Below are 24,229 nucleotides of genomic sequence, written 5' to 3'. Positions count from 1 at the left end.
TGAAAAACACGTTTTGACACTTTCTGCACACTGGGGTTAAGAGCTGAATGTGTGGGCTCTTTTGAGCCTTGCAGTTACATAGGGATTCAGTTGTCTGAAAAAACACGTTTATTTCGGGCTGAAAAACACGTTTTCAAAAGTGTGCTGTTACTGCCCCATAACTTACATGGGGGTGACCAAACTTGCAGAAACATGTTTATTTCTGCTGAAAAACATGTTTTGACACTTTCTGCACACTGGGGTTAAGAGCTGAGTGTGTGGGCTCTTTTGAGCCTTGCAGTTACACAGGGATTCAGTTGTCTGAAAAAACGCGTTTATTTCGGGCTGAAAAACACGTTTTTAAAAGTGTCCTGTTACTGCCCCATAACTTACATGGGGGTGACCAAACTTGCAGAAACATGTTTATTTCTGCTGAAAAAAACGTTTTGACACTTTCTGCACACTGGGGTTAAGAGCTGAGTGTGTGGGCTCTTTTGAGCCTTTCAGTTACATAGGGATTCAGTTGTCTGAAAAAACGCGTTTATTTCGGGCTGAAAAACACGTTTTCAAAAGTGTGCTGTTACTGCCCCATAACTTACATGGGGGTGACCAAACTTGCAGAAACATGTTTATTTCTGCTGAAAAACATGTTTTGACACTTTCTGCACACTGGGGTTAAGAGCTGAGTGTGTGGGCTCTTTTGAGCCTTGCAGTTACATAGGGATTCAGTTGTCTGAAAAAACGCGTTTATTTCGGGCTGAAAAACACGTTTTCAAAAGTGTGCTGTTACTGCCCCATAACTTACATGGGGTTGACCAAACTTGCAGAAACATGTTTATTTCTGCTGAAAAACACGTTTTGACACTTTCTGCACACTGGGGTTAAGAGCTGAGTGTGTGGGCTCTTTTGAGCCTTTCAGTTACATAGGGATTCAGTTGTCTGAAAAAACACGTTTATTTCGGGCTGAAAAACACGTTTTCAAAAGTGTGCTGTTACTGCCCCATAACTTACATGGGGGTGACCAAACTTGCAGAAACATGTTTATTTCTGCTGAAAAACACGTTTTGACACTTTCTGCACACTGGGGTTAAGAGCTGAGTGTGTGGGCTCTTTTGAGCCTTTCAGTTACATAGGGATTCAGTTGTCTGAAAAAACGCGTTTATTTCGGGCTGAAAAACACGTTTTTAAAAGTGTGCTGTTACTGCCCCATAACTTACATGGGGGTGACCAAACTTGCAGAAACATGTTTATTTCTGCTGAAAAACACGTTTTGACACTTTCTGCACACTGGGGTTAAGAGCTGAGTGTGTGGGCTCTTTTGAGCCTTGCAGTTACACAGGGATTCAGTTGTCTGAAAAAACGCGTTTATTTCGGGCTGAAAAACACGTTTTTAAAAGTGTCCTGTTACTGCCCCATAACTTACATGGGGGTGACCAAACTTGCAGAAACATGTTTATTTCTGCTGAAAAACACGTTTTGACACTTTCTGCACACTGGGGTTAAGAGCTGAGTGTGTGGGCTCTTTTGAGCCTTTCAGTTACATAGGGATTCAGTTGTCTGAAAAAACACGTTTATTTCGTGCTGAAAAACACGTTTTCAAAAGTGTGCTGTTACTGCCCCATAACTTACATGGGGGTGACCAAATTTCAGAAACATGTTTATTTCTGCTGAAAAACATGTTTTGACACTTTCTGCACACTGGGGTTAAGAGCTGAGTGTGTGGGCTCTTTTGAGCCTTTCAGTTACATAAGGATTCAGTTGTCTGAAAAAACGCGTTTATTTCGGGCTGAAAAACACGTTTTCAAAAGTGTGCTGTTACTGCCCCATAACTTACATGGGGTTGACCAAACTTGCAGAAACATGTTTATTTCTGCTGAAAAACACGTTTTGACACTTTCTGCACACTGGGGTTAAGAGCTGAGTGTGTTGGCTCTTTTGAGCCTTGCAGTTACACAGGGATTCAGTTGTATGAAAAAACGCGTTTATTTCGGGCTGAAAAACACGTTTTTAAAAGTGTCCTTTTACTGCCCCATAACTTACATGGGGGTGACCAAACTTGCAGAAACATGTTTATTTCTGCTGAAAAACACGTTTTGACACTTTCTGCACACTGGGGTTAAGAGCTGAGTGTGTGGGCTCTTTTGAGCCTTTCAGTTACATAGGGATTCAGTTGTCTGAAAAAACGCGTTTATTTCGGGCTGAAAAACACGTTTTCAAAAGTGTGCTGTTACTGCCCCATAACTTACATGGGGGTGACCAAACTTGCAGAAACATGTTTATTTCTGCTGAAAAACATGTTTTGACACTTTCTGCACACTGGGGTTAAGAGCTGAGTGTGTGGGCTGTTTTGAGCCTTGCAGTTACATAGGGATTCAGTTGTCTGAAAAAACGCGTTTATTTCGGGCTGAAAAACACGTTTTCAAAAGTGTGCTGTTACTGCCCCATAACTTACATGGGGGTGACCAAACTTGCAGAAACATGTTTATTTCTGCTGAAAAACACGTTTTGACACTTTCTGCACACTGGGGTTAAGAGCTGAGTGTGTGGGCTCTTTTGAGCCTTGCAGTTACATAGGGATTCAGTTGTCTGAAAAAACACGTTTATTTCGGGCTGAAAAACACGTTTTCAAAAGTGTGCTGTTACTGCCCCATAACTTACATGGGGTTGACCAAACTTGCAGAAACATGTTTATTTCTGCTGAAAAACACGTTTTGACACTTTCTGCACACTGGGGTTAAGAGCTGACTGTGTGGGCTCTTTTGAGCCTTTCAGTTACATAGGGATTCAGTTGTCTGAAAAAACGCGTTTATTTCGGGCTGAAAAACACATTTTCAAAAGTGTGCTGTTACTGCCCCATAACTTACATGGGGGTGACCAAACTTGCAGAAACATGTTTATTTCTGCTGAAAAACACGTTTTGACACTTTCTGCACACTGGGGTTAAGAGCTGAGTGTGTGGGCTCTTTTGAGCCTTGCAGTTACATAGGGATTCAGTTGTCTGAAAAAACGCGTTTATTTCGGGCTGAAAAACACGTTTTCAAAAGTGTGCTGTTACTGCCCCATAACATACATGGGGTTGACCAAACTTGCAGAAACATGTTTATTTCTGCTGAAAAACACGTTTTGACACTTTCTGCACACTGGGGTTAAGAGCTGAGTGTGTGGGCTCTTTTGAGCCTTTCAGTTACATAGGGATTCAGTTGTCTGAAAAAACACGTTTATTTCGGGCTGAAAAACACGTTTTCAAAAGTGTGCTGTTACTGCCCCATAACTTACATGGGGGTGACCAAACTTGCAGAAACATGTTTATTTCTGCTGAAAAACACGTTTTGACACTTTCTGCACACTGGGGTTAAGAGCTGAGTGTGTGGGCTCTTTTGAGCCTTTCAGATACATAGGGATTCAGTTGTCTGAAAAAACACGTTTATTTCGGGCTGAAAAACACGTTTTCAAAAGTGTGCTGTTACTGCCCCATAACTTACATGGGGGTGACCAAACTTGCTGAAACATGTTTATTTCTGCTGAAAAAACATGTTTTGACACTTTCTGCACACTGGGGTTAAGAGCTGAGTGTGTGGGCTCTTTTGAGCCTTGCACTTACACAGGGATTCAGTTGTCTGAAAAAACGCGTTTATTTCGGGCTGAAAAACACGTTTTTAAAAGTGTCCTGTTACTGCCCCATAACTTACATGGGGGTGACCAAACTTGCAGAAACATGTTTATTTCTGCTGAAAAACACGTTTTGACACTTTCTGCACACTGGGGTTAAGAGCTGAGTGTGTGGGCTCTTTTGAGCCTTTCAGTTACATAAGGATTCAGTTGTCTGAAAAAACGCGTTTATTTCGGGCTGAAAAACACGTTTTCAAAAGTGTGCTGTTACTGCCCCATAACTTACATGGGGGTGACCAAACTTGCAGAAACATGTTTATTTCTGCTGAAAAACATGTTTTGACACTTTCTGTACACTGGGGTTAAGAGCTGAGTGTGTGGGCTTTTTTGAGCCTTGCAGTTACATAGGGATTCAGTTGTCTGAAAAAACGCGTTTATTTCGGGCTGAAAAACACGTTTTCAAAAGTGTGCTGTTACTGCCCCATAACTTACATGGGGGTGACCAAACTTGCAGAAACATGTTTATTTCTGCTGAAAAACATGTTTTGACACTTTCTGCACACTGGGGTTAAGAGCTGAGTGTATGGGCTCTTTTGAGCCTTGCAGTTACATAGGGATTCAGTTGTCTGAAAAAACGCGTTTATTTCGGGCTGAAAAACACGTTTTCAAAAGTGTGCTGTTACTGCCCCATAACTTACATGGGGTTGACCAAACTTGCAGAAACATGTTTATTTCTGCTGAAAAACACGTTTTGACACTTTCTGCACACTGGGGTTAAGAGCTGAGTGTGTGGGCTCTTTTGAGCCTTTCAGTTACATAGGGATTCAGTTGTCTGAAAAAACGCGTTTATTTCGGGCTGAAAAACACGTTTTCAAAAGTGTGCTGTTACTGCCCCATAACTTACATGGGGTTGACCAAACTTGCAGAAACATGTTTATTTCTGCTGAAAAACACGTTTTGACACTTTCTGCACACTGGGGTTAAGAGCTGAGTGTGTGGGCTCTTTTGAGCCTTTCAGTTACATAGGGATTCAGTTGTCTGAAAAAACGCGTTTATTTCGGGCTGAAAAACACGTTTTCAAAAGTGTGCTGTTACTGCCCCATAACTTACATGGGGTTGACCAAACTTGCAGAAACATGTTTATTTCTGCTGAAAAACACGTTTTGACACTTTCTGCACACTGGGGTTAAGAGCTGACTGTGTGGGCTCTTTTGAGCCTTTCAGTTACATAGGGATTCAGTTGTCTGAAAAAACGCGTTTATTTCGGGCTGAAAAACACGTTTTCAAAAGTGTGCTGTTACTGCCCCATAACTTACATGGGGGTGACCAAACTTGCAGAAACATGTTTATTTCTGCTGAAAAACACGTTTTGACACTTTCTGCACACTGGGGTTAAGAGCTGAGTGTGTGGGCTCTTTTGAGCCTTTCAGTTACATAGGGATTCAGTTGTCTGAAAAAACACGTTTATTTCGTGCTGAGAAACACGTTTTCAAAAGTGTGCTGTTACTGCCCCATAACTTACATGGGGGTGACCAAACTTTCAGAAACATGTTTATTTCTGCTGCAAAACATGTTTTGACACTTTCTGCACACTGGGGTTAAGAGCTGAGTGTGTGGGCTCTTTTGAGCCTTGCAGTTACATAGGGATTCAGTTGTCTGAAAAAACGCGTTTATTTCGGGCTGAAAAACACGTTTTCAAAAGTGTGCTGTTACTGCCCCATAACTTACATGGGGTTGACCAAACTTGCAGAAACATGTTTATTTCTGCTGAAAAACACGTTTTGACACTTTCTGCACACTGGGGTTAAGAGCTGAGTGTGTGGGCTCTTTTGAGCCTTTCAGTTACATAGGGATTCAGTTGTCTGAAAAAACGCGTTTATTTCGGGCTGAAAAACACGTTTTCAAAAGTGTGCTGTTACTGCCCCATAACTTACATTTTGGTGACCAAACTTGCAGAAACATGTTTATTTCTGCTGAAAAACACGTTTTGACACTTTCTGCACACTGGGGTTAAGAGCTGAGTGTGTGGGCTCTTTTGAGCCTTTCAGTTACATAGGGATTCAGTTGTCTGAAAAAACACGTTTATTTCGTGCTGAAAAACACGTTTTCAAAAGTGTGCTGTTACTGCCCCATAACTTACATGGGGGTGACCAAATTTCAGAAACATGTTTATTTCTGCTGAAAAACATGTTTTGACACTTTCTGCACACTGGGGTTAAGAGCTGAGTGTGTGGGCTCTTTTGAGCCTTTCAGTTACATAGGGATTCAGTTGTCTGAAAAAACACGTTTATTTCGTGCTGAAAAACACGTTTTCAAAAGTGTGCTGTTACTGCCCCATAACTTACATGGGGGTGACCAAATTTCAGAAACATGTTTATTTCTGCTGAAAAACATGTTTTGACACTTTCTGCACACTGGGGTTAAGAGCTGAGTGTGTGGGCTCTTTTGAGCCTTGCAGTTACATAGGGATTCAGTTGTCTGAAAAAACGCGTTTATTTCGGGCTGAAAAACACGTTTTCAAAAGTGTGCTGTTACTGCCCCATAACTTACATGGGGTTGACCAAACTTGCAGAAACATGTTTATTTCTGCTGAAAAACACGTTTTGACACTTTCTGCACACTGGGGTTAAGAGCTGAGTGTGTGGGCTCTTTTGAGCCTTTCAGTTACATAGGGATTCAGTTGTCTGAAAAAACACGTTTATTTCGGGCTGAAAAACACGTTTTCAAAAGTGTGCTGTTACTGCCCCATAACTTACATGGGGGTGACCAAACTTGCAGAAACATGTTTATTTCTGCTGAAAAACACGTTTTGACACTTTCTGCACACTGGGGTTAAGAGCTGAGTGTGTGGGCTCTTTTGAGCCTTGCAGTTACACAGGGATTCAGTTGTCTGAAAAAACGCGTTTATTTCGGGCTGAAAAACACGTTTTCAAAAGTGTGCTGTTACTGCCCCATAACTTACATGGGGGTGACCAAACTTGCAGAAACATGTTTATTTCTGCTGAAAAACACGTTTTGACACTTTCTGCACACTGGGGTTAAGAGCTGAATGTGTGGGCTCTTTTGAGCCTTGCAGTTACATAGGGATTCAGTTGTCTGAAAAAACACGTTTATTTCGGGCTGAAAAACACGTTTTCAAAAGTGTGCTGTTACTGCCCCATAACTTACATGGGGGTGACCAAACTTGCAGAAACATGTTTATTTCTGCTGAAAAACATGTTTTGACACTTTCTGCACACTGGGGTTAAGAGCTGAGTGTGTGGGCTCTTTTGAGCCTTGCAGTTACACAGGGATTCAGTTGTCTGAAAAAACGCGTTTATTTCGGGCTGAAAAACACGTTTTTAAAAGTGTCCTGTTACTGCCCCATAACTTACATGGGGGTGACCAAACTTGCAGAAACATGTTTATTTCTGCTGAAAAAAACGTTTTGACACTTTCTGCACACTGGGGTTAAGAGCTGAGTGTGTGGGCTCTTTTGAGCCTTTCAGTTACATAGGGATTCAGTTGTCTGAAAAAACGCGTTTATTTCGGGCTGAAAAACACGTTTTCAAAAGTGTGCTGTTACTGCCCCATAACTTACATGGGGGTGACCAAACTTGCAGAAACATGTTTATTTCTGCTGAAAAACATGTTTTGACACTTTCTGCACACTGGGGTTAAGAGCTGAGTGTGTGGGCTCTTTTGAGCCTTGCAGTTACATAGGGATTCAGTTGTCTGAAAAAACGCGTTTATTTCGGGCTGAAAAACACGTTTTCAAAAGTGTGCTGTTACTGCCCCATAACTTACATGGGGTTGACCAAACTTGCAGAAACATGTTTATTTCTGCTGAAAAACACGTTTTGACACTTTCTGCACACTGGGGTTAAGAGCTGAGTGTGTGGGCTCTTTTGAGCCTTTCAGTTACATAGGGATTCAGTTGTCTGAAAAAACACGTTTATTTCGGGCTGAAAAACACGTTTTCAAAAGTGTGCTGTTACTGCCCCATAACTTACATGGGGGTGACCAAACTTGCAGAAACATGTTTATTTCTGCTGAAAAACACGTTTTGACACTTTCTGCACACTGGGGTTAAGAGCTGACTGTGTGGGCTCTTTTGAGCCTTTCAGTTACATAGGGATTCAGTTGTCTGAAAAAACGCGTTTATTTCGGGCTGAAAAACACGTTTTTAAAAGTGTGCTGTTACTGCCCCATAACTTACATGGGGGTGACCAAACTTGCAGAAACATGTTTATTTCTGCTGAAAAACACGTTTTGACACTTTCTGCACACTGGGGTTAAGAGCTGAGTGTGTGGGCTCTTTTGAGCCTTGCAGTTACACAGGGATTCAGTTGTCTGAAAAAACGCGTTTATTTCGGGCTGAAAAACACGTTTTTAAAAGTGTCCTGTTACTGCCCCATAACTTACATGGGGGTGACCAAACTTGCAGAAACATGTTTATTTCTGCTGAAAAACACGTTTTGACACTTTCTGCACACTGGGGTTAAGAGCTGAGTGTGTGGGCTCTTTTGAGCCTTTCAGTTACATAGGGATTCAGTTGTCTGAAAAAACACGTTTATTTCGTGCTGAAAAACACGTTTTCAAAAGTGTGCTGTTACTGCCCCATAACTTACATGGGGGTGACCAAATTTCAGAAACATGTTTATTTCTGCTGAAAAACATGTTTTGACACTTTCTGCACACTGGGGTTAAGAGCTGAGTGTGTGGGCTCTTTTGAGCCTTTCAGTTACATAAGGATTCAGTTGTCTGAAAAAACGCGTTTATTTCGGGCTGAAAAACACGTTTTCAAAAGTGTGCTGTTACTGCCCCATAACTTACATGGGGTTGACCAAACTTGCAGAAACATGTTTATTTCTGCTGAAAAACACGTTTTGACACTTTCTGCACACTGGGGTTAAGAGCTGAGTGTGTTGGCTCTTTTGAGCCTTGCAGTTACACAGGGATTCAGTTGTATGAAAAAACGCGTTTATTTCGGGCTGAAAAACACGTTTTTAAAAGTGTCCTTTTACTGCCCCATAACTTACATGGGGGTGACCAAACTTGCAGAAACATGTTTATTTCTGCTGAAAAACACGTTTTGACACTTTCTGCACACTGGGGTTAAGAGCTGAGTGTGTGGGCTCTTTTGAGCCTTTCAGTTACATAGGGATTCAGTTGTCTGAAAAAACGCGTTTATTTCGGGCTGAAAAACACGTTTTCAAAAGTGTGCTGTTACTGCCCCATAACTTACATGGGGGTGACCAAACTTGCAGAAACATGTTTATTTCTGCTGAAAAACATGTTTTGACACTTTCTGCACACTGGGGTTAAGAGCTGAGTGTGTGGGCTGTTTTGAGCCTTGCAGTTACATAGGGATTCAGTTGTCTGAAAAAACGCGTTTATTTCGGGCTGAAAAACACGTTTTCAAAAGTGTGCTGTTACTGCCCCATAACTTACATGGGGGTGACCAAACTTGCAGAAACATGTTTATTTCTGCTGAAAAACACGTTTTGACACTTTCTGCACACTGGGGTTAAGAGCTGAGTGTGTGGGCTCTTTTGAGCCTTTCAGATACATAGGGATTCAGTTGTCTGAAAAAACACGTTTATTTCGGGCTGAAAAACACGTTTTCAAAAGTGTGCTGTTACTGCCCCATAACTTACATGGGGGTGACCAAACTTGCTGAAACATGTTTATTTCTGCTGAAAAAACATGTTTTGACACTTTCTGCACACTGGGGTTAAGAGCTGAGTGTGTGGGCTCTTTTGAGCCTTGCACTTACACAGGGATTCAGTTGTCTGAAAAAACGCGTTTATTTCGGGCTGAAAAACACGTTTTTAAAAGTGTCCTGTTACTGCCCCATAACTTACATGGGGGTGACCAAACTTGCAGAAACATGTTTATTTCTGCTGAAAAACACGTTTTGACACTTTCTGCACACTGGGGTTAAGAGCTGAGTGTGTGGGCTCTTTTGAGCCTTTCAGTTACATAAGGATTCAGTTGTCTGAAAAAACGCGTTTATTTCGGGCTGAAAAACACGTTTTCAAAAATGTGCTGTTACTGCCCCATAACTTACATGGGGGTGACCAAACTTGCAGAAACATGTTTATTTCTGCTGAAAAACATGTTTTGACACTTTCTGTACACTGGGGTTAAGAGCTGAGTGTGTGGGCTCTTTTGAGCCTTGCAGTTACATAGGGATTCAGTTGTCTGAAAAAACGCGTTTATTTCGGGCTGAAAAACACGTTTTCAAAAGTGTGCTGTTACTGCCCCATAACTTACATGGGGGTGACCAAACTTGCAGAAACATGTTTATTTCTGCTGAAAAACATGTTTTGACACTTTCTGCACACTGGGGTTAAGAGCTGAGTGTATGGGCTCTTTTGAGCCTTGCAGTTACATAGGGATTCAGTTGTCTGAAAAAACACGTTTATTTCGGGCTGAAAAACACGTTTTCAAAAGTGTGCTGTTACTGCCCCATAACTTACATGGGGTTGACCAAACTTGCAGAAACATGTTTATTTCTGCTGAAAAACACGTTTTGACACTTTCTGCACACTGGGGTTAAGAGCTGACTGTGTGGGCTCTTTTGAGCCTTTCAGTTACATAGGGATTCAGTTGTCTGAAAAAACGCGTTTATTTCGGGCTGAAAAACACATTTTCAAAAGTGTGCTGTTACTGCCCCATAACTTACATGGGGGTGACCAAACTTGCAGAAACATGTTTATTTCTGCTGAAAAACACGTTTTGACACTTTCTGCACACTGGGGTTAAGAGCTGAGTGTGTGGGCTCTTTTGAGCCTTTCAGTTACATAGGGATTCAGTTGTCTGAAAAAACACGTTTATTTCGTGCTGAGAAACACGTTTTCAAAAGTGTGCTGTTACTGCCCCATAACTTACATGGGGTTGACCAAACTTGCAGAAACATGTTTATTTCTGCTGAAAAACACGTTTTGACACTTTCTGCACACTGGGGTTAAGAGCTGACTGTGTGGGCTCTTTTGAGCCTTTCAGTTACATAGGGATTCAGTTGTCTGAAAAAACGCGTTTATTTCGGGCTGAAAAACACGTTTTCAAAAGTGTGCTGTTACTGCCCCATAACTTACATGGGGGTGACCAAACTTGCAGAAACATGTTTATTTCTGCTGAAAAACACGTTTTGACACTTTCTGCACACTGGGGTTAAGAGCTGAGTGTGTGGGCTCTTTTGAGCCTTTCAGTTACATAGGGATTCAGTTGTCTGAAAAAACACGTTTATTTCGTGCTGAGAAACACGTTTTCAAAAGTGTGCTGTTACTGCCCCATAACTTACATGGGGGTGACCAAACTTTCAGAAACATGTTTATTTCTGCTGCAAAACATGTTTTGACACTTTCTGCACACTGGGGTTAAGAGCTGAGTGTGTGGGCTCTTTTGAGCCTTGCAGTTACATAGGGATTCAGTTGTCTGAAAAAACGCGTTTATTTCGGGCTGAAAAACACGTTTTCAAAAGTGTGCTGTTACTGCCCCATAACTTACATGGGGTTGACCAAACTTGCAGAAACATGTTTATTTCTGCTGAAAAACACGTTTTGACACTTTCTGCACACTGGGGTTAAGAGCTGAGTGTGTGGGCTCTTTTGAGCCTTTCAGTTACATAGGGATTCAGTTGTCTGAAAAAACGCGTTTATTTCGGGCTGAAAAACACGTTTTCAAAAGTGTGCTGTTACTGCCCCATAACTTACATTTTGGTGACCAAACTTGCAGAAACATGTTTATTTCTGCTGAAAAACACGTTTTGACACTTTCTGCACACTGGGGTTAAGAGCTGAGTGTGTGGGCTCTTTTGAGCCTTTCAGTTACATAGGGATTCAGTTGTCTGAAAAAACACGTTTATTTCGTGCTGAAAAACACGTTTTCAAAAGTGTGCTGTTACTGCCCCATAACTTACATGGGGGTGACCAAATTTCAGAAACATGTTTATTTCTGCTGAAAAACATGTTTTGACACTTTCTGCACACTGGGGTTAAGAGCTGAGTGTGTGGGCTCTTTTGAGCCTTGCAGTTACACAGGGATTCAGTTGTCTGAAAAAACGCGTTTATTTCGGGCTGAAAAACACGTTTTTAAAAGTGTCCTGTTACTGCCCCATAACTTACATGGGGGTGACCAAACTTGCAGAAACATGTTTATTTCTGCTGAAAAACACGTTTTGACACTTTCTGCACACTGGGGTTAAGAGCTGAGTGTGTGGGCTCTTTTGAGCCTTTCAGTTACATAGGGATTCAGTTGTCTGAAAAAACGCGTTTATTTCGGGCTGAAAAACACGTTTTCAAAAGTGTGCTGTTACTGCCCCATAACTTACATGGGGGTGACCAAACTTGCAGAAACATGTTTATTTCTGCTGAAAAACATGTTTTGACACTTTCTGCACACTGGGGTTAAGAGCTGAGTGTGTGGGCTCTTTTGAGCCTTGCAGTTACATAGTGATTCATTTGTCTGAAAAAACGCGTTTATTTCGGGCTGAAAAACACGTTTTCAAAAGTGTGCTGTTACTGCCCCATAACTTACATGGGGGTGACCAAACTTGCAGAAACATGTTTATTTCTGCTGAAAAACATGTTTTGACACTTTCTGCACACTGGGGTTAAGAGCTGAGTGTGTGGGCTCTTTTGAGCCTTGCAGTTACATAGGGATTCAGTTGTCTGAAAAAACGCGTTTATTTCGGGCTGAAAAACACGTTTTCAAAAGTGTGCTGTTACTGCCCCATAACTTACATGGGGTTGACCAAACTTGCAGAAACATGTTTATTTCTGCTGAAAAACACGTTTTGACACTTTCTGCACACTGGGGTTAAGAGCTGAGTGTGTGGGCTCTTTTGAGCCTTTCAGTTACATAGGGATTCAGTTGTCTGAAAAAACGCGTTTATTTCGGGCTGAAAAACACGTTTTCAAAAGCGTGCTGTTACTGCCCCATAACTTACATGGGGTTGACCAAACTTGCAGAAACATGTTTATTTCTGCTGAAAAACACGTTTTGACACTTTCTGCACACTGGGGTTAAGAGCTGAGTGTGTGGGCACTTTTGAGCCTTTCAGTTACATAGGGATTCAGTTGTCTGAAAAAACACGTTTATTTCGGGCTGAAAAACACGTTTTCAAAAGTGTGCTGTTACTGCCCCATAACTTACATGGGGGTGACCAAACTTGCAGAAACATGTTTATTTCTGCTGAAAAACACGTTTTGACACTTTCTGCACACTGGGGTTAAGAGCTGAGTGCGTGGGCTCTTTTGAGCCTTTCAGATACATAGGGATTCAGTTGTCTGAAAAAACACGTTTATTTCGGGCTGAAAAACACGTTTTCAAAAGTGTGCTGTTACTGCCCCATAACTTACATGGGGGTGACCAAACTTGCAGAAACATGTTTATTTCTGCTGAAAAAACATGTTTTGACACTTTCTGCACACTGGGGTTAAGAGCTGAGTGTGTGGGTCTTTTGAGCCTTGCAGTTACACAGGGATTCAGTTGTCTGAAAAAACGCATTTATTTCGGGCTGAAAAACACGTTTTTAAAAGTGTCCTGTTACTGCCCCATAACTTACATGGGGGTGACCAAACTTGCAGAAACATGTTTATTTCTGCTGAAAAACACGTTTTGACACTTTCTGCACACTGGGGTTAAGAGCTGAGTGTGTGGGCTCTTTTGAGCCTTTCAGTTACATAAGGATTCAGTTGTCTGAAAAAACGCGTTTATTTCGGGCTGAAAAACACGTTTTCAAAAGTGTGCTGTTACTGCCCCATAACTTACATGGGGGTGACCAAACTTGCAGAAACATGTTTATTTCTGCTGAAAAACATGTTTTGACACTTTCTGTACACTGGGGTTAAGAGCTGAGTGTGTGGGCTCTTTTGAGCCTTGCAGTTACATAGGGATTCAGTTGTCTGAAAAAACGCGTTTATTTCGGGCTGAAAAACACGTTTTCAAAAGTGTGCTGTTACTGCCCCATAACTTACATGGGGGTGACCAAACTTGCAGAAACATGTTTATTTCTGCTGAAAAACATGTTTTGACACTTTCTGCACACTGGGGTTAAGAGCTGAGTGTATGGGCTCTTTTGAGCCTTGCAGTTACATAGGGATTCAGTTGTCTGAAAAAACGCGTTTATTTCGGGCTGAAAAACACGTTTTCAAAAGTGTGCTGTTACTGCCCCATAACTTACATGGGGTTGACCAAACTTGCAGAAACATGTTTATTTCTGCTGAAAAACACGTTTTGACACTTTCTGCACACTGGGGTTAAGAGCTGAGTGTGTGGGCTCTTTTGAGCCTTTCAGTTACATAGGGATTCAGTTGTCTGAAAAAACACGTTTATTTCGGGCTGAAAAACACGTTTTCAAAAGTGTGCTGTTACTGCCCCATAACTTACATGGGGGTGACCAAACTTGCAGAAACTTGTTTATTTCTGCTGAAAAACATGTTTTGACACTTTCTGCACACTGGGGTTAAGAGCTGAGTGTGTGGGCTCTTTTGAGCCTTGCAGTTACACAGGGATTCAGTTGTCTGAAAAAACGCGTTTATTTCGGGCTGAAAAACACGTTTTTAAAAGTGTCCTGTTACTGCCCCATAACTAACATGGGGGTGACCAAACTTGCAGAAACATGTTTATTTCTGCTGAAAAACACGTTTTGACACTTTCTGCACACTGGGGTTAAGAGCTGAGTGTGTGAGCTCTTTTGAGCCTTTCAGTTACATAGGGATTCAGTTGTCTGAAAAAACGCGTTTATTTCGGGCTGAAAAACACGTTTTCAAAAGTGTGCTGTTACTGCCCCATAACTTACATGGGGGTGACCAAACTTGCAGAAACCTGTTTATTTCTGCTGAAAAACATGTTTTGACACTTTCTGCACACTGGGGTTAAGAGCTGAGTGTGTGGGCTCTTTTGAGCCTTGCAGTTACATAGTGATTCATTTGTCTGAAAAAACGCGTTTATTTCGGGCTGAAAAACACGTTTTCAAAAGTGTGCTGTTACTGCCCCATAACTTACATGGGGGTGACCAAACTTGCAGAAACATGTTTATTTCTGCTGAAAAACATGTTTTGACACTTTCTGCACACTGGGGTTAAGAGCTGAGTGTGTGGGCTCTTTTGAGCCTTGCAGTTACACAGGGATTCAGTTGTCTGAAAAAACGCGTTTATTTCGGGCTGAAAAACACGTTTTTAAAAGTGTCCTGTTACTGCCCCATAACTTACATGGGGTTGACCAAACTTGCAGAAACATGTTTATTTCTGCTGAAAAACACGTTTTGACACTTTCTGCACACTTGGGTTAAGAGCTGAGTGTGTGGGCTCTTTTGAGCCTTGCAGTTACATAGGGATTCAGTTGTCTGAAAAAACACGTTTATTTCGGGCTGAAAAACACGTTTTCAAAAGTGTGCTGTTACTGCCCCATAACTTACATGGGGGTGACCAAACTTTCAGAAACATGTTTATTTCTGCTGAAAAACATGTTTTGACACTTTCTGCACACTGGGGTTAAGAGCTGAGTGTGTGGGCTCTTTTGAGCCTTGCAGTTACATAGGGATTCAGTTGTCTGAAAAAACGCGTTTATTTCGGGCTGAAAAACACGTTTTCAAAAGTGTGCTGTTACTGCCCCATAACTTACATGGGGTTGACCAAACTTGCAGAAACATGTTTATTTCTGCTGAAAAACACGTTTTGACACTTTCTGCACACTGGGGTTAAGAGCTGAGTGTGTGGGCTCTTTTGAGCCTTTCAGTTACATAGGGATTCAGTTGTCTGAAAAAACACGTTTATTTCGGGCTGAAAAACACGTTTTCAAAAGTGTGCTGTTACTGCCCCATAACTTACATGGGGGTGACCAAACTTGCAGAAACATGTTTATTTCTGCTGAAAAACACGTTTTGACACTTTCTGCACACTGGGGTTAAGAGCTGAGTGTGTGGGCTCTTTTGAGCCTTTCAGTTACATAGGGATTCAGTTGTCTGAAAAAACACGTTTATTTCGGGCTGAAAAACACGTTTTCAAAAGTGTGCTGTTACTGCCCCATAACTTACATGGGGGTGACCAAACTTGCAGAAACATGTTTATTTCTGCTGAAAAACATGTTTTGACACTTTCTGCACACTGGGGTTAAGAGCTGAGTGTGTGGGCTCTTTTGAGCCTTGCAGTTACATAGGGATTCAGTTGTCTGAAAAAACGCGTTTATTTCGGGCTGAAAAACACGTTTTCAAAAGTGTGCTGTTACTGCCCCATAACTTACATGGGGTTGACCAAACTTGCAGAAACTTGTTTATTTCTGCTGAAAAACATGTTTTGACACTTTCTGCACACTGGGGTTAAGAGCTGAGTGTGTGGGCTCTTTTGAGCCTTGCAGTTACATAGGGATTCAGTTGTCTGAAAAAACGCTTTTATTTCGGGCTGAAAAACACGTTTTTAAAAGTGTGCTGTTACTGCCCCATAACTTACATGGGGGTGACCAAACTTGCAGAAACATGTTTATTTCTGCTGAAAAACACATTTTGACACTTTCTGCACACTGGGGTTAAGAGCTGAGTGTGTGGGCTCTTTTGAGCCTTGCAGTTACATAGGGATTCAGTTGTCTGAAAAAACACGTTTATTTCGGGCTGAAAAACACGTTTTCAAAAGTGTGCTGTTACTGCCCTATAACTTACATGGGGTTGACCAAACTTGCAGAAACATGTTTATTTCTGCTGAAAAACACGTTTTGACACTTTCTGCACACTGGGGTTAAGAGCTGAGTGTGTGGGCTCTTTTGAGCCTTTCAGTTACATAGGGATTCAGTTGTCTGAAAAAACGCGTTTATTTCGGGCTGAAAAACACGTTTTCAAAGGTGTGCTGTTACTGCCCCATAACTTACATGGGGGTGACCAAACTTGCAGAAACATGTTTATTTCTGCTGAAAAACATGTTTTGACACTTTCTGCACACTGGGGTTAAGAGCTGAGTGTGTGGGCTCTTTTGAGCCTTGCAGTTACATAGGGATTCAGTTGTCTGAAAAAACGCGTTTATTTCGGGCTGAAAAACACGTTTTCAAAAGTGTGCTGTTACTGCCCCATAACTTACATGGGGGTGACCAAACTTGCAGAAACATGTTTATTTCTGCTGAAAAACACGTTTTGACACTTTCTGCACACTGGGGTTAAGAGCTGAGTGTGTGGGCTCTTTTGAGCCTTTCAGTTACATAGGGATTCAGTTGTCTGAAAAAACACGTTTATTTCGTGCTGAAAAACACGTTTTCAAAAGTGTGCTGTTACTGCCCCATAACTTACATGGGGTTGACCAAACTTGCAGAAACATGTTTATTTCTGCTGAAAAACACGTTTTGACACTTTCTGCACACTGGGGTTAAGAGCTGAGTGTGTGGGCTCTTTTGAGCCTTTCAGTTACATAGGGATTCAGTTGTCTGAAAAAACACGTTTATTTCGGGCTGAAAAACACGTTTTCAAACGTGTGCTGTTACTGCCCCATAACTTACATGGGGGTGACCAAACTTGCAGAAACATGTTTATTTCTGCTGAAAAACATGTTTTGACACTTTCTGCACACTGGGGTTAAGAGCTGAGTGTGTGGGCTCTTTTGAGCCTTGCAGTTACATAGGGATTCAGTTGTCTGAAAAAACGCGTTTATTTCGGGCTGAAAAACACGTTTTCAAAAGTGTGCTGTTACTGCCCCATAACTTACATGGGGTTGACCAAACTTGCAGAAACTTGTTTATTTCTGCTGAAAAACATGTTTTGACACTTTCTGCACACTGGGGTTAAGAGCTGAGTGTGTGGGCTCTTTTGAGCCTTGCAGTTACATAGGGATTCAGTTGTCTGAAAAAACGCTTTTATTTCGGGCAGAAAAACACGTTTTTAAAAGTGTGCTGTTACTGCCCCATAACTTACATGGGGGTGACCAAACTTGCAGAAACATGTTTATTTCTGCTGAAAAACACATTTTGACACTTTCTGCACACTGGGGTTAAGAGCTGAGTGTGTGGGCTCTTTTGAGCCTTGCAGTTACATAGGGATTCAGTTGTCTGAAAAAACGCGTTTATTTCGGGCTGAAAAACACGTTTTCAAAAGTGTGCTGTTACTGCCCTATAACTTACATGGGGTTGACCAAACTTGCAGAAACATGTTTATTTCTGCTGAAAAACACGTTTTGACACTTTCTGCACACTGGGGTTAAGAGCTGAGTGTGTGGGCTCTTTTGAGCCTTTCAGTTACATAGGGATTCAGTTGTCTGAAAAAACGCGTTTATTTCGGGCTGAAAAACACGTTTTCAAAGGTGTGCTGTTACTGCCCCATAACTTACATGGGGGTGACCAAACTTGCAGAAACATGTTTATTTCTGCTGAAAAACATGTTTTGACACTTTCTGCACACTGGGGTTAAGAGCTGAGTGTGTGGGCTCTTTTGAGCCTTGCAGTTACATAGGGATTCAGTTGTCTGAAAAAACGCGTTTATTTCGGGCTGAAAAACACGTTTTCAAAAGTGTGCTGTTACTGCCCCATAACTTACATGGGGTTGACCAAACTTGCAGAAACTTGTTTATTTCTGCTGAAAAACATGTTTTGACACTTTCTGCACACTGGGGTTAAGAGCTGAGTGTGTGGGCTCTTCTGAGCCTTTCAGTTACATAGGGATTCAGTTGTCTGAAAAAACACGTTTATTTCGGGCTGAAAAACACGTTTTCAAAAGTGTGCTGTTACTGCCCCATAACTTACATGGGGGTGACCAAACTTGCAGAAACTTGTTTATTTCTGCTGAAAAACATGTTTTGACACTTTCTGCACACTGGGGTTAAGAGCTGAGTGTGTGGGCTCTTTTGAGCCTTGCAGTTACATAGGGATTCAGTTGTCTGAAAAAACGCGTTTATTTCGGGCTGAAAAACACGTTTTCAAAAGTGTGGGGTTAAGAGCTGAGTGTGTGGGCTCTTTTGAGCCTTTCAGTTACATAGGGATTCAGTTGTCTGAAAAAACGCGTTTATTTCGGGCTGAAAAACACGTTTTCAAAAGTGTGCTGTTACTGCCCCATAACTTACATGGGGGTGACCAAACTTTCAGAAACATGTTTATTTCTGCTGAAAAACATGTTTTGACACTTTCTGCACACTGGAGTTAAGAGCTGAGTGTGTGGGCTCTTTTGAGCCTTGCAGTTACATAGGGATTCAGTTGTCTGAAAAAACGCGTTTATTTCGGGCTGAAAAACACGTTTTCAAAAGTGTGCTGTTACTGCCCCATAACTTACATGGGGTTGACCAAACTTGCAGAAACATGTTTATTTCTGCTGAAAAACACGTTTTGACACTTTCTGCACACTGGGGTTAAGAGCTGAGTGTGTGGGCTCTTTTGAGCCTTTCAGTTACATAGGGATTCAGTTGTCTGAAAGAACACGTTTATTTCGGGCTGAAAAACACGTTTTCAAAAGTGTGCTGTTACTGCCCCATAACTTACATGGGGGTGACCAAAGTTGCAGAAACATGTTTATTTCTGCTGAAAAACACGTTTTGACACTTTCTGCACACTGGGGTTAAGAGCTGAGTGTGTGGGCTCTTTTGAGCCTTTCAGTTACATAGGGATTCAGTTGTCTGAAAAAACACGTTTATTTCGGGCTGAAAAACACGTTTTCAAAAGTGTGCTGTTACTGCCCCATAACTTACATGGGGGTGACCAAACTTGCAGAAACATGTTTATTTCTGCTGAAAAACATGTTTTGACACTTTCTGCACACTGGGGTTAAGAGCTGAGTGTGTGGGCTCTTTTGAGCCTTGCAGTTACACAGGGATTCAGTTGTCTGAAAAAACGCGTTTATTTCGGGCTGAAAAACACGTTTTTAAAAGTGTCCTGTTACTGCCCCATAACTTACATGGGGGTGACCAAACTTGCAGAAACATGTTTATTTCTGCTGAAAAACACGTTTTGACACTTTCTGCACACTGGGGTTAAGAGCTGAGTGTGTGGGCTCTTTTGAGCCTTTCAGTTACATAGGGATTCAGTTGTCTGAAAAAACGCGTTTATTTCGGGCTGAAAAACACGTTTTCAAAAGTGTGCTGTTACTGCCCCATATCTTACATGGGGGTGACCAAACTTGCAGAAACATGTTTATTTCTGCTGAAAAACACGTTTTGACACTTTCTGCACACTGGGGTTAAGAGCTGAGTGTGTGGGCTCTTTTGAGCCTTTCAGTTACATAGGGATTCAGTTGTCTGAAAAAACACGTTTATTTCGGGCTGAAAAACACGTTTTCAAAAGTGTGCTGTTACTGCCCCATAACTTACATGGGGGTGACCAAACTTGCAGAAACTTGTTTATTTCTGCTGAAAAACATGTTTTGACACTTTCTGCACACTGGGGTTAAGAGCTGAGTGTGTGGGCTCTTTTGAGCCTTGCAGTTACACAGGGATTCAGTTGTCTGAAAAAACGCGTTTATTTCGGGCTGAAAAACACGTTTTTAATAGTGTCCTGTTACTGTCCCATAACTAACATGGGGGTGACCAAACTTGCAGAAACATGTTTATTTCTGCTGAAAAACACGTTTTGACACTTTCTGCACACTGGGGTTAAGAGCTGAGTGTGTGGGCTCTTTTGAGCCTTTCAGTTACATAGGGATTCAGTTGTCTGAAAAAACGTGTTTATTTCGGGCTGAAAAACACGTTTTCAAAAGTGTGCTGTTACTGCCCCATAACTTACATGGGGGTGACCAAACTTGCAGAAACATGTTTATTTCTGCTGAAAAACATGTTTTGACACTTTCTGCACACTGGGGTTAAGAGCTGAGTGTGTGGGCTCTTTTGAGCCTTGCAGTTACATAGTGATTCATTTGTCTGAAAAAACGCGTTTATTTCGGGCTGAAAAACACGTTTTCAAAAGTGTGCTGTTACTGCCCCATAACTTACATGGGGGTGACCAAACTTGCAGAAACATGTTTATTTCTGCTGAAAAACATGTTTTGACACTTTCTGCACACTGGGGTTAAGAGCTGAGTGTGTGGGCTCTTTTGAGCCTTGCAGTTACATAGGGATTCAGTTGTCTGAAAAAACGCGTTTATTTCGGGCTGAAAAACACGTTTTCAAAAGTGTGCTGTTACTGCCCCATAACTTACATGGGGTTGACCAAACTTGCAGAAACATGTTTATTTCTGCTGAAAAACACGTTTTGACACTTTCTGCACACTGGGGTTAAGAGCTGAGTGTGTGGGCTCTTTTGAGCCTTTCAGTTACATAGGGATTCAGTTGTCTGAAAAAACGCGTTTATTTCGGGCTGAAAAACACGTTTTCAAAAGCGTGCTGTTACTGCCCCATAACTTACATGGGGTTGACCAAACTTGCAGAAACATGTTTATTTCTGCTGAAAAACACGTTTTGACACTTTCTGCACACTGGGGTTAAGAGCTGAGTGTGTGGGCACTTTTGAGCCTTTCAGTTACATAGGGATTCAGTTGTCTGAAAAAACACGTTTATTTCGGGCTGAAAAACACGTTTTCAAAAGTGTGCTGTTACTGCCCCATAACTTACATGGGGGTGACCAAACTTGCAGAAACATGTTTATTTCTGCTGAAAAACACGTTTTGACACTTTCTGCACACTGGGGTTAAGAGCTGAGTGCGTGGGCTCTTTTGAGCCTTTCAGATACATAGGGATTCAGTTGTCTGAAAAAACACGTTTATTTCGGGCTGAAAAACACGTTTTCAAAAGTGTGCTGTTACTGCCCCATAACTTACATGGGGGTGACCAAACTTGCAGAAACATGTTTATTTCTGCTGAAAAAACATGTTTTGACACTTTCTGCACACTGGGGTTAAGAGCTGAGTGTGTGGGCTCTTTTGAGCCTTGCAGTTACACAGGGATTCAGTTGTCTGAAAAAACGCGTTTATTTCGGGCTGAAAAACACGTTTTTAAAAGTGTCCTGTTACTGCCCCATAACTTACATGGGGGTGACCAAACTTGCAGAAACATGTTTATTTCTGCTGAAAAACACGTTTTGACACTTTCTGCACACTGGGGTTAAGAGCTGAGTGTGTGGGCTCTTTTGAGCCTTTCAGTTACATAAGGATTCAGTTGTCTGAAAAAACGCGTTTATTTCGGGCTGAAAAACACGTTTTCAAAAGTGTGCTGTTACTGCCCCATAACTTACATGGGGGTGACCAAAATTGCAGAAACATGTTTATTTCTGCTGAAAAACATGTTTTGACACTTTCTGTACACTGGGGTTAAGAGCTGAGTGTGTGGGCTCTTTTGAGCCTTGCAGTTACATAGGGATTCAGTTGTCTGAAAAAACGCGTTTATTTCGGGCTGAAAAACACGTTTTCAAAAGTGTGCTGTTACTGCCCCATAACTTACATGGGGGTGACCAAACTTGCAGAAACATGTTTATTTCTGCTGAAAAACATGTTTTGACACTTTCTGCACACTGGGGTTAAGAGCTGAGTGTATGGGCTCTTTTGAGCCTTGCAGTTACATAGGGATTCAGTTGTCTGAAAAAACGCGTTTATTTCGGGCTGAAAAACACGTTTTCAAAAGTGTGCTGTTACTGCCCCATAACTTACATGGGGTTGACCAAACTTGCAGAAACATGTTTATTTCTGCTGAAAAACACGTTTTGACACTTTCTGCACACTGGGGTTAAGAGCTGAGTGTGTGGGCTCTTTTGAGCCTTTCAGTTACATAGGGATTCAGTTGTCTGAAAAAACACGTTTATTTCGGGCTGAAAAACACGTTTTCAAAAGTGTGCTGTTACTGCCCCATAACTTACATGGGGGTGACCAAACTTGCAGAAACATGTTTATTTCTGCTGAAAAACATGTTTTGACACTTTCTGCACACTGGGGTTAAGAGCTGAGTGTGTGGGCTCTTTTGAGCCTTGCAGTTACATAGTGATTCAGTTGTCTGAAAAAACGCGTTTATTTCGGGCTGAAAAACACGTTTTCAAAAGCGTGCTGTTACTGCCCCATAACTTACATGGGGTTGACCAAACTTGCAGAAACATGTTTATTTCTGCTGAAAAACACGTTTTGACACTTTCTGCACACTGGGGTTAAGAGCTGAGTGTGTGGGCTCTTTTGAGCCTTTCAGTTACATAAGGATTCAGTTGTCTGAAAAAACGCGTTTATTTCGGGCTGAAAAACACGTTTTCAAAAGTGTGCTGTTACTGCCCCATAACTTACATGGGGGTGACCAAAATTGCAGAAACATGTTTATTTCTGCTGAAAAACATGTTTTGACACTTTCTGCACACTGGTGTTAAGAGCTGAGTGTGTGGGCTCTTTTGAGCCTTGCAGTTACATAGGGATTCAGTTGTCTGAAAAAACGCGTTTATTTCGGGCTGAAAAACACGTTTTCAAAAGTGTGCTGTTACTGCCCCATAACTTACATGGGGGTGACCAAACTTGCAGAAACATGTTTATTTCTGCTGAAAAACATGTTTTGACACTTTCTGCACACTGGGGTTAAGAGCTGAGTGTATGGGCTCTTTTGAGCCTTGCAGTTACATAGGGATTCAGTTGTCTGAAAAAACGCGTTTATTTCGGGCTGAAAAACACGTTTTCAAAAGTGTGCTGTTACTGCCCCATAACTTACATGGGGTTGACCAAACTTGCAGAAACATGTTTATTTCTGCTGAAAAACACGTTTTGACACTTTCTGCACACTGGGGTTAAGAGCTGAGTGTGTGGGCTCTTTTTTAGCCTTTCAGTTACATAGGGATTCAGTTGTCTGAAAAAACACGTTTATTTCGGGCTGAAAAACACGTTTTCAAAAGTGTGCTGTTACTGCCCCATAACTTACATGGGGGTGACCAAACTTGCAGAAACATGTTTATTTCTGCTGAAAAACATGTTTTGACACTTTCTGCACACTGGGGTTAAGAGCTGAGTGTGTGGGCTCTTTTGAGCCTTGCAGTTACATAGGGATTCAGTTGTCTGAAAAAACGCGTTTATTTCGGGCTGAAAAACACGTTTTCAAAAGTGTGCTGTTACTGCCCCATAACTTACATGGGGGTGACCAAACTTGCAGAAACTTGTTTATTTCTGCTGAAAAACATGTTTTGACACTTTCTGCACACTGGGGTTAAGAGCTGAGTGTGTGGGCTCTTTTGAGCCTTGCAGTTACATAGGGATTCAGATGTCTGAAAAAACGCTTTTATTTCGGGCTGAAAAACACGTTTTTAAAAGTGTGCTGTTACTGCCCCATAACTTACATGGGGGTGACCAAACTTGCAGAAACATGTTTATTTCTGCTGAAAAACACGTTTTGACACTTTCTGCACACTGGGGTTAAGAGCTGAGTGTGTGGGCTCTTTTGAGCCTTTCAGTTACATAGGGATTCAGTTGTCTGAAAAAACGTGTTTATTTCGGGCTGAAAAACACGTTTTCAAAAGTGTGCTGTTACTGCCCCATAACTTACATGGGGGTGACCAAACTTGCAGAAACATGTTTATTTCTGCTGAAAAACATGTTTTGACACTTTCTGCACACTGGGGTTAAGAGCTGAGTGTGTGGGCTCTTTTGAGCCTTGCAGTTACATAGTGATTCATTTGTCTGAAAAAACGCGTTTATTTCGGGCTGAAAAACACGTTTTCAAAAGTGTGCTGTTACTGCCCCATAACTTACATGGGGGTGACCAAACTTGCAGAAACATGTTTATTTCTGCTGAAAAACATGTTTTGA

Source organism: Lepisosteus platostomus, chromosome 8 (assembly GCF_059453375.1).
Source record: "Lepisosteus platostomus isolate fLepPlt1 chromosome 8, fLepPlt1.hap1, whole genome shotgun sequence".
Taxonomy (NCBI): domain Eukaryota; kingdom Metazoa; phylum Chordata; class Actinopteri; order Semionotiformes; family Lepisosteidae; genus Lepisosteus; species Lepisosteus platostomus.
This window is presented reverse-complemented; position numbering follows the sequence as displayed.